The 11,680-nt window shown below is 39.0% G+C and overlaps 1 protein-coding gene across 3 annotated transcripts in view; it reads right to left on the reverse strand.

Annotated features, from left to right (window-relative positions):
• The window catches only part of SPECC1 (sperm antigen with calponin homology and coiled-coil domains 1), a 273,383-nt gene that overhangs the window by 236,194 nt on the left and 25,509 nt on the right, over positions 1-11,680 (reverse strand). Inside the window, exon 1 of one of the 3 annotated variants that reach the window (XM_029926754.1) lies at positions 4,390-4,406. The exons of the other annotated variants lie outside the window; for them this stretch is intronic. The gene's annotated coding sequence lies outside the window, so the exon portion shown is untranslated. Of the gene's footprint in view, positions 1-4,389; positions 4,407-11,680 lie in introns of those variants that run through there. 3 annotated transcript variants of the gene reach the window in all.

Below are 11,680 nucleotides of genomic sequence, written 5' to 3' on the forward strand. Positions count from 1 at the left end.
TCTGAAAAAGCCACTGTAGGCCAAGTATTATTTTTTCTCCTCAGGGCAGCTGAGTAAACTAAGGATCAGAGACACTATGTAATTTGCTCCAGTTCACACAACCAGTATGTGGAAAACTGAAGATTTGCATGGGGTTTTATCTAAGTCCAGGCTTTTCCCTTACCCCACATCACAAATAAGTGTGACTACGCTGGCGTCTGACGGGATATTACCTGCAAGGTTACTCTCTATTATACCACCCTGCTGTGTTCTCTCCAGAACACTGATTACAGCCTGGAATCTTCCTGTTTATTGCCTATCTTCTCACTAGACTATAAACTCAATGAGAGCAGGTTCCTTGTCTCTCATTTCCTAGCATAGAGGAGGTAATCAATAAATGTTGGTTGAATTAACAAATGAATGAAAAAGTTCAAAGGGAGAAAAAGCACTAAAACAAATGCTTATATCAACATATGTTTAAAAAAAAAGAATTTGACAAGTTTAAGACAGAATTTAAATTGTGATTGCTTTAAATAAATACCCAAGTGCTTATTTAGGAAATACTGTGCTATATTTTTCCGTGCACTATTTCAGTACAGCAGTCAGCAAACCCATAAGGATCATAATAACACTAATGCTTTTATAATTCTGAAATTGTGCCTAAAAAGTTCCTCTTTACCAGCTCATGCACACATTAATCTAAAAATTAGTAGTAACTTTTTTTTTTTTCCTGGAAGAATACCAGGAAGAATACCCATGGCCAGTTTAACTAAAGGAGGATAAAGCTATCCCATATGAGCTTGAATTAGTGTCAATATATTCCAAAACAAAAAAGTCCTAATTTCCTCTGCCAATCCTGCAAATTTTTTTCCTGTATCACAGTGGGGGGTGGGGGGGGGCAGAGAAAGAGAATGTAGAATGACCAACCAAAAGTCCTTAATTTTATAAGCAAAATCAATTCAAAGCACATAAATAAGTTTGTGTCCCAACACTGAATTAGCAGAAGAATCCTATAAAACATTTTACTGTGAAGATACTACTAAATTCATCAACATGATTTCTCTCAGAGATAATTTTATTGAATTAGTATTAAAAAATTATAGGCCTAAATTTTCTTTTTTTTAAAGATGACTCATTTTATTTATTTTTTCTTTTATAGTTTATTATTGTCAAGTTGGTTTCCATATATCACCCAGTGCTCATCCCAACAAGTGCCCTCCTCCATGCCTACCACCCCCTTCCCCTCACCTCCTCCCGCATCAGCCCTCAGTTTATTCTCAGTATTTGAGAGAGTCTCTTGGTTTGCCTCCCTCCCTCTCCCCAACTATTTTTCCCCTTCCCTTCCCCCATGGTCCTCTGTTAAGTTTCCCTGTTCCACTTATAAGTGAAAACATATGGTATCTGTCCTTCTCTGCCTGACTTATTTCGCTTAGCATAACACCCTCGAGTTCCATCCACGTTGCTACAAATCAGGCCTAAATTTTCAAAAGTTTGATACTGGCACATGAATAGACAAACAGACCAACATAATCAACAGACCATGAATTAGTCCCAACAACATATGGGACTTTAATATATGATAAAGCTGATATTCCACAGGAAAAGATGAATGTATTCAATAAACAGTATGAAATATTTGGATAAGCATCTGGAAGAAACAGAGTTAGACCCCCTACTTTACTCTTTATACCAAAAATGATTCCAGCAATACCAAGTATTTCAAAGAAAAAACTAAAATAATTAGCAGGAAAAAATGCAAGAGAATCTTTAAAGTCATAATATGGAAGATCTTTTCATTTATAATATGAAAACTCAGAAGCTATTAAAAAAGCAACTATATATAAGCCAGACACCCAAAACACAGCACAAACACAGTTAAACAAACACCACTGAGTGAACTGAGAAAGAACAGTTTACTCATATCCAGATAAAGAGTAAAATTTCTATATACTAAGGGTACCCAAAAACCCAACAGGAAGAAAACCACCTATAATCCAAAGTAGAATCTGCAAAAGTAATGAACAGACAGTTCACAGAAAATACAAATGTTTCATCAACACATAAAACGCTCAATCTCATTTTTAATAAAGGAAATGCAACTTAAAACTATAAATGTATTTTGCCTATCAGCAGGGCAAAAATTTGATACATGTGACACACGTGACTGTGTCGGTGAGTGTGTGAGATCGGCACTCTCACTGTACCTGGCAGGATGTGTACTGACAACATCTACAGAGGACGATGAGGCAAGTTCATGAAATTGACAAATGCATATGTCCTCTGACAAGGCAATTCCCCTCTAGAAATGTGGTCTACAGATTTATTCTTCTGGGAGCTGAAACTTGGGGAACAGGGAACAGAGGCAGAAGGGAGATGTCTTTTCACTTGTATCTCCTTCTGAACATGTTGAATTTTGTATATTGTTCTTTGTTACTTTTTAACAAAATGCAATTTTTAAACTATGTTCTTATAAAAGAAGTCATGTTTATTTACTTTCCTCTTCAGTTCAAGCCCAAATAGAGAAGGAAATTAACCTATGAAGGAAGTAGAGAATGGTCTCACCCCTGGGCAACCGATACAATGACTATCTTCCAGAGACAAGAATTCACTGAACAAACTGGGGAAGGATTACAAGAATTGATACTTCTCTAGATCTTGAGCAAGTTATAGATTTCTCTAGACTGAGCGAGAGGCAGAAGCAAGGACTATCCTCCTGAGGGCCCTGCACCCCCACCTCCTGAGGAAAGATATGGTGGAAATGCGGCCTCACAGAAGAGCTCATAAAACAACAGTAAGAGATGAAAAGCACACAAAGAGAGGAAAACAGTTAACACCATCACATTATGAACAAATGTTCCATGAGGAAGAGCAAGAAGTGAAACCAAAATGCTGAAAAAGTCAGTGAAATAGGAGACTCATTTGAGGAAATAGAATAGAGGAAAACAAGGATGAAAGTGGTTAGCAAGGTATTAAATATGGAAGATAAAGATGTGATATGCACATAATTGCTAATGCTGATTAAATAATTTTCAATCCACGGGCTGAAAATCCACCCAGAAAAATCAGTAAGAGTGCAATCAAAACAGGACATATCCTGACAAAGTTAATGGGTGCTTAAGCGCAAAGAAATAACTGCCAACAATGAAGCAGAAGCAAGTTAGACTCTCTCTACAACCTGTTCCGGTCTTCTCCACAATATTAGAGGACAGAAGACCAAAGAGCAATGCCAATAGAGTGTTGAATGAAAGAAGGGACTCAAGAATTCTTTACCAAGTTAGAATGTCACACGTATTTAAAGACAACAAAAGCCATCTCATAACAGGACAGAACTCAAAGATTATAGCACTCAAGAATCCTTTAGAAAAATGCAGCCATTGTCCAGCCAATTAAAAGTTAAATGTGGGGCACTCGGGTGGCTGAGTCAGTTGAATGTACAGCTCTTGCTTTCAGCCCAGGTCATGATCCCAGGATCATGGTTTTGAGCCCTGCGTTGGGCTCCAAACTGGGCATGGAGCCTGCTTGAGATTCTCTCTCTCCCTCTGCCCCCTCTTTCCTGTTCATGCTTGCTGCTCTCTCTCTCTAAAATAAATTTTAAAATATCTAAAATACAAAATAATTAAATGTAAGTAATGTGCTTATGAAGGGAAAGTTCACTGCGTGAAACCACACTGGTCCCCACTAGCAACGCAGTGTGCATGGTAATCCTGCAGTAAGCCAACTCATCTCTTCCTTCCACTGATGTCCCCTACAGTCCTCTCTCAACATGGCAGGCATAGTGACTGTGTAACACCTTCAACAGACCCCTCCAGTGGCTCCCCATCTCACTCAGGGTGAAGTGCAGTCTGTGCACTCTACAAGGCACCCACACATGCCCTTCTGACTCCTGTGACCATGTCTCCTACTCTCCCTGGAGTTCCCAGCCTCCCGGCTACCCCCAAACATCAGGAGTGCTCTTCCTCAAGGCCTTTGCTCCAGGCGCTTCCTCCCCCTGACTTGATTTAACTAACTCCCTTCCCAATCCTAGGGCTTTGCTCAGATGTCAACTCTCAGTAGGTCCCTCCATGACCACTCTTTAAAATTCTAACCCCAGGCGCCTGGGGGGCTCAGTCAGTTCAGCATCCAGCTTCAGCTCAGGTCATGATCTCACGTTCGAGCCCTGCATGGGGCTCTGTGCTGACAGCTAATTCAGAGTCTGGAGCCTGCTTCGGATTCTGTGTCTCCCTGTCTCTCTGACCCTCCCCTGCTCACGCTGTCTCTCTCTGTCTCTCAGAAATAAATAAAAAACATTAAAAAATTTTTTTTTAATTCTAACCCATCCCTCCTGGCATCCTGGATCTTCCTTACTCTATTCTGTTTTTATCTCCATGTTCAGCATTTGTTCCTGTCTAACATACTATTTCATTTACTCACTTATCAGGCTCATTGTTTGCAGCCCCCAAATGTACATATGCTCCAGGAGCCAGGAATTTCTGTCTGTTTTCTTCACTTGTATGTCCAAGCACCTAGAACAACACATGGTTTGGGTACCAAAATCAGTGGTAGCACTGAGCCAGTTAAGTTCACAACTATACCTAAATGTAACTACGTCTGTCAGCTACAGCAACTTCTTTCTAGATATGTCTCCTGAGGCAAGGGAAGCAAATGTAAAAATAAACTATTGAAACTACATCAAAGCAAAGGCTTCTGCACACTGAAGGAAACAATCAACAAAACTAAAAGGCAACCTAAGGAATGGGAGAAGATATTTGCTAATGATATATCTGATACAGAGTTAATTTCTAAAATATATAAAGAACTTATAAAACTCAACACCTAAAAAATTAATAACCCAAATAAAAAATGGACATGAATAGACATTCTCCAAAGAAGACATACAGATGGCCAACAGATACTCAACATTAGGGAAATATAAATCAAAACTACAATGAGATATCACCCCTGTCAGGATGGCTACTACAACAACACAAGAAACAACAGGCGTTGGCGAGGATGTGGGGAAAGGGGAACCCTTTTGCATTGTTGGTGGGCAAACTGGTGCAGCCACTCTGAAAAACAGTATGGAGATTCCTCAAAAAGTTAAAAATATAATTACCCTATACTCCAACAATTGCACTACTAGGTATTTCCCCAAAGAATACAAAAATACTAATTCAAAAGGATACATACATTTCAATGTTCATAGCTGCAGCATCAACGAAAGCCAACCCAGAGTCTAATGACTGATGAATGGATAAAGAGGTTGTGGGATATACGTGTATGGGCTCATGTGCCCGTGCACACACACACACACGCACAGTCACACACACACACGCACACACACACACACGCACACACACACACACACAACGGAATATTACTCCATCCATACAATGACATGGATGGAGCTAGAGAGTATAACGCTAAGTGAGATTAGTCAGTCAGAGAAAGATGAATACCATACAATTTCACTCATTTGTGCAATTTAATATGAGAATTTAAGAAACAAAACAAATGAGCAAAGAGGGGGAGGGAGAGGCAAACCAAGAAACACTCTCAACTATAGAGAACCATGTGATGGTTACCGGAGGGGAGGTGGGGGAGGGGAGGGGTTAAATAGGGGGTGAGGATTAAGGACACTTGTGAGGAGCGCCAGATGTTTCCTAGGAGTGCTGAGTCACGATCTGTACACCTGAACTAACCTTACGCTGCACATCAACTAACCGGAATTTAAATAAAAACTTAAATATATGTATTATGATTATATATATTACAGTTATTAGACTTAATCATATGCTCCTACATATGATTAAGTCTAACAACCTCTATTAACTATGGCTACAAAACTGAATACAATTTTAAGAAGTCTAGAAAGAAAAGCTAATAATGTAAAATAATATTAACTCGACAGTAATAACAAAAATTCCCAAAAGGTCACAAAAATCAAAGAGTAAGGAGAATGCCGATTATTTTATTATTTTTTCCAGAAAGCCATATTGAAACATACTCCTCACATTGAAAAACTGAGAAAGGTGTTTGAAGCATATCGTTTAAAGCTAAAAAGGTAACAAACATGGGAATTATAAACGTATAAGCATATCTTCCAATTAAGAGGGAGAAAGAGAAAAACCAGATCGTGTAGCATGAGATATAAATCAGCTTCTAACTGAAAATGAGTGAGTAGGAGTGACTTTGCTTCACCCTCCTCTCCTGTGACCTCCAACCAAAGTGACAGGGAAGAAAGGCATCATCTCAGATAAGGCAGGAAAACCCCCATGGTCCTAAACCACAGACTATGAACATGCCTGCCCAGTTCTGCCTGGATGGAGCTGAGTGGAGATGTGCCAACTCAGACATCATGCAGGAGACCGATGGCCCTGGAGGGTGGGGTCACCATCGCAAAGGGCACCTCTAGGGCCCACCATTACGGTCACCATATCTGAGCAATAGTGGGAGGGGCAGGAAGCAGCCCAAGGAGGCGTGGTCTACCCCACGTGACCTTGGGGAACAGGAAGGAGACTAAGGAAGAAACCATGGCAACCAGCCATTGTCACTGTGTACGGCCTCTGAACTCTAATGAAGGAAAGCTCCCTTCCAGGACACAGGCCCACACTGAGAAAAACTGCCGGGGGGACACTCCATGACGAACAGGACAAGGATATTAGGGACAAAGGAAACAGAAGCCAGGTAAAAGTACGGGAGGAAAACATAACCTGTACTTCTCAAGCCCAAGGCCGTGGACCTGAATCCCTGGTGGGAACCACGGAAGAGAGAATCAGGAGGCTCAAAGCCGGGAAAGTTATCCTGCCCCCACCACTTCCATCTGGCCTAAATGAGAGCAGCAGAAAGGAAACATGGTCAATCTCACACTGGAGTATGATAAGAAAAAAGGAAAATATCGAGCAGACCAAGGCCCCTACAGAGAGTGAGGCATGCTAGAGAGACAGGCTCCTGAAACAGAAGAAAACCAGAACAGCACTTCTGAACAAATAGAAAGACATGAAGTTACGTATTGAAAATGTCCTCTGTGTACCCGGAAAAGTCAATGCAAAATGGCCAACACTGAGATTTTTTTTTTAGGAGAGCACGTCAGGGGAGGGGCAGAGGGAGAGGAGAGAGCCTTAGGCAGACTCCGCGCTCAGCAGAGAGTCAGACACGGGGGTCAATCCACGACCCTAGGATCATGACCCGAGCCAAAATCAAGAGTCGCCGTTCAACCAACTGAGCCACCTAGGCACCCCTAGAGACTTTTTTTAAAGTCCTTTGAGCATCCAGGTAAAATAACCAAGTAACTTACGAGGGGAAAGATTGTAATCAGACTTTGAGAGCAGGCCGCAGAGTAACAGTGACGATATTCAAAGAGGAACATAAACCAAGGATCTTATAACCAACCAACCAGACTCTCCAGAATAAAGATTACAGATGAACAGTTTTGAACGTGGAAGAACTCAGGGCAAACTATAATGAGGAATCTCCTAGACAACAAGCATTAACCAAGTCAAATATCTGAAGCGACTTCTTCATGAGAACTGGTAGCAAGCATTAAATATATATTTACCCAGAAAACTAATGCAAAATGATTAGCAAATGCAAACTGTCATATAAGAAATGCTTATGTATTGTGACAACGTGGATTCAGCATATCCATCAAAAAGTACTAGATGAATATCTAAGCCCACAGAATGGAAAATACTTTTCAAAACATGGCATAAACTCCAAAGTCACAAAAAACAGGCTTATAATTTTACTACATAAAAATATTTAAACTTTTATATGGTTGAAAACACCATAAACAAATTCAAAAGATAAGCAACAAATCACATAAAAATATGTACAACCGTGCTAGTATCACATTGAAATGTAAAGGGCTCAATGATGAGTTAAAAAAAATAAGAAAAACAACACAGTATAAGTGTGCCTGGGTGGCTCAGTTGGCTAAGCATCTAACTTCAGTTCAGGTCATGATCTCACAGTTCCTGAGCTCAAGCCCTACATCGGGCTCTCTGCTGTCAGCACAGAGCCCACTTCAGACCCTCTGTCTCCCTTTCTCTCTCCCCTTCTTCCCCTCTCTCTCAAATAAAAATTTAACAAAAGTACAAAAAACTTTTTAAAAAGCACACAATATAAATTATTATAAATATATGTGAGGGGTGCCTGAGTGACTCAGTTGGTTAAGTGGCGGCCTCTTAATTTTGGCTCAGGTCATGATTTCACAGTTCATGAGATCAAGCCACACATCAGGCTCCACACTGACAGTGTGTGGAGGCTGCTTCTGAATCTCTCTCTCCCTCTCTCTCCGAATCTCCCCCACTCACACTCGCTGTCCCTCAAAATAAATAAACTTTAAAAATACAGATAGATACATAGATATATATGAAAGGTTGTTCACACTGATTAATAATTTTAAAACACACAGTAAAATAACAACCTTTATTTGCTGTGTTTGTCAGGCTGGCAAACATTGTTAATACCACATGTCAACAAGGGAAATATTTATTACTTAATGGGTATACATTATGTGTAAGGAATTATATTGGACACAAATATAATAACAGAGATACAAATAAAAGTAATACAGAAGCAATGTTCCTGTCCACAAAGAACTTATATTTTTAAGGAGTGAATAAGGAGAGAGAGGGAAAAATTTTTAATCGCTATGTAATCGTTTAAATGCAGTTCTGGTGTCCTACAGAGGAGAGCTGCAGGTGCCCTGAGAGGGTAGAACAGGGAGGACCTGGTGTGATTTGGGCAGAGGTACTCCAGCCAGTGTAAACTGATCACCGTTTTAGGAAAATTGGCAAAATCTCAGATATCCACAACATTTGTTTCAGTAACTCTACTCCTAAATAGCAAGTCTATCAAAATAAATCACAGGGCATATATATATATATATACAAAAAAAAATGCTTACTGCAGTATTATTTATAATAGAAAAAAATAATTCAAATCTTTATCCATAGGATGTTGGCTAAATGAGGGTATATCTAACAGAATTCAACCATCAAAAAGAATGATATACCACCCAAAATAATAAGATACCTAGGAATAAACCTAACTAAAGAGATGAAAGACCTGTACTCTGAAAACTATAAAACACTGATGAAAGAAACTGAAGATGACACAAATGGAAAGACATTCCATGTTGATGGATTAGAAGAACAAATATTGCTGAAATGTATGCACTACCCAAAGCAATATACACATTTAATGCAATCCCTATCAAAATACCAACAGCATTTTTCATAGAACAAACAATCCTAAAATTTGTGTGGAATCACAAAATATTCCAAATAGTGAAAGCAGTCTTGAAAAAGAAAAGCAAACCCGGAGGCATCACAATTTTGGACTTCAAGTTATATTACAAAACTGTAGTAATCAAAACAGCATGGTACTGACATAAAAACAGACACATAGATCCATAGAACAGAACAGAAAATCTAGAAACAAACCTACAACTATATGGGCAATTAATCTTTGACAAAGCAAGAAAGAATATCCAATGGGGAAAAGACAGTGTCTTCAATAAATGGAGTTGGGAAAACTGGACGGCAACATACAAAAGAATAAAACCAGACCACTTTCTTACACCATACACAAAAATAAATTCAAAATTATTACAGACCTAAATGTGAAACCTGAAACCATAAAAATCCTAGAAGAGAGAATAGGCAGTAATTTCTCTGACATTGGCCATAGCCACTGTTTTCTAGATAGGTTCCCTGAGGCAAGGGAAACAAATGCAAAAATCACTTATTGAGACTTCATCAAAATAAAAAGCTTCTGCACAGTGAAGAAAACAATCAACAAAACTAAAAGGCCACCTACAGAATGGGAGCAGGTATTTGTAAATGACATACCTGAATAAGGGTGAGTACCCAAATATATATGAAGAACTTTAAAAATTCACCACCAAAAAACCCCCAAATAATCCAATTTAAAGGTGGGCAGTAATAATAAAACACTGCATTTTCACTAATTGGAAATAAAGTTTTAAAAAAATTTTAAATGGGCAGAAGACATGAACAGACATTTCTCCAAAGAAGACATACAGATGGCCAGCAGACACATGAAAAGACGTTCACCATCACTTACTGTCAGGGAAATGCAAATCAAAAACTACAGTGAGATATCACCTCACCCCTGTCAAAATGGCTAAAACCAACAACACAGGAAACAGCAGGTGTTGGCGAGGATGTGGAGAAAGGGGAACCCTCTTGCACTGTAGGTGGGAATGCAAACTGGTGCAGCTGCTCTGGAGAACAGTATAGAGGTTCCTCAAAAAGGTAATAATAGAACCAACCTTTGATCCAGCAATTGCACTATAGGCATACACCCAAAGAACACAGAAACATTTTTCAATAATTCAAAGGGATACAGGCACCCCCTTGTTTATGGCAGATTATCAACAATAGCCGAATTACAATAACAGCCCAAATGTCCATCGGCCAATGAATGGATAAAGAAGATGTGGTATGTATGTATATACACATATAATGTATCTATGTGTATATATATACACACACACAATAGTCTATTACTCAGCTATACAAAAAGAATGAAATCTTGCCATTTGCAGTGGCATGGATGGAGCTAAAGAGTATTATGCTAAGCAAAATAAGTTAGGAAGAGAAAGACAAATACCATATGATCTCACTCATGTGAAAAAAGCACTTGTCATGGAATACCTCTAACTTTGCCAATAGTAAAGGAATAAAGTTTTCTTCCTAATCATAACACACACACACACACACACACACACACACACACACACACACACACACACCCTTTACTTAATAAGTATGTTTAATATTTTAGTCTTTCTTTGTAGGTTCTGTTCTTTACACTCAAAATGCAGGTTATAAATAAGTCAACTTTACATGTGCATTCTGCCAAAACCCATTAAAGGACACTGAACAAACTCTAACCTTACACTCCCATTATTATTATAGTCTAAAAGCCAGACTCAGGCTGCAGTCACCCTTTCATTTGGAACGCTTGTTAAAATGCCATGCTACAACTCCTCTGAATAAAAACAAACCCCAGAATATGACATTAGGCTTCCTTTGTTACTACTTATAATGACTAAGTTCTGTGCTTATAATACAGATTTCATTTAATTACTACATATCAAAGGATTTTATATGGTTTTCTTATTACATCTTTACTTTGTTTAGGATGCTGTCACACTCTTTTCCAGGTTAAAACGAGGAAAAGGAATTGGGCAACTGACTTAAAGCAACATAGCAGGAGTGCCAGTCAGCAAAAGAAAAACCCTAGGCCTCCTATGTAGAGGCTGAACACCAGGTGTACACTATTCATCTCCAGGGTGAGCTATAAAGCTTTGACAGTCACCTTCAACAGTCCTTCAAAGTGAGTCATGTCCCATGCCTCACTGCTACCTAGTAGAACAGCCTCAGATCTTGCTATAGCCTTTTTAGTATGCGGAAGCCAATAAAACACTTACCATTCAGCAAGAGAAACAAGTTCTGAAACATTTAATAATTTACCCACAGCCAATGAACATTTCCACTGCAACTTCTTTCCAGATCCTTTACTATTTCTCTAAGAGTCAGAAAATTAGAAAAACATTTGAATTATAAGATGAATAGTTTATGAGTTTAGTTAGCACAATTTAAGTCCAAATACTTATTAAGTGGTCCAGAAACAATGCTAACCACTGTGAATATAAAAATGGAGAAGATGCTAGCTTGGCCCCCAAGAAATC

This window comes from Suricata suricatta, chromosome 17, assembly GCF_006229205.1.
Source record: "Suricata suricatta isolate VVHF042 chromosome 17, meerkat_22Aug2017_6uvM2_HiC, whole genome shotgun sequence".
Taxonomy (NCBI): Eukaryota; Metazoa; Chordata; class Mammalia; order Carnivora; family Herpestidae; genus Suricata; species Suricata suricatta.